The following is a 282-nucleotide window of genomic DNA, read 5'->3' on the forward strand; positions in this document are numbered from 1 at the left end:
CATCATTTGTGTGTGGTACTTCTCAAATACATGTACCATGATTGTGCTATCTCAAACACATACTGTGTATAGGCTATAAATTTTGAATATGCTATTTAATGCCGAATAAATGTTATGTTATGTTATGTTATTTTGAACATAGAATTGACAAAAAGGCCTTTTCACAGATTTGGCATGTTTTGAAGTTTGTCATTAAATGCTTTATAATGATAAATGTAAACATTGGATCGAAAAAGCTCCAGTAAAAAATCAAGAATAAAATTTAAAAAATGAAAAAAGTAG

This window comes from Dreissena polymorpha, chromosome 10 (genome assembly GCF_020536995.1).
Source record: "Dreissena polymorpha isolate Duluth1 chromosome 10, UMN_Dpol_1.0, whole genome shotgun sequence".
Taxonomy (NCBI): Eukaryota; Metazoa; Mollusca; class Bivalvia; order Myida; family Dreissenidae; genus Dreissena; species Dreissena polymorpha.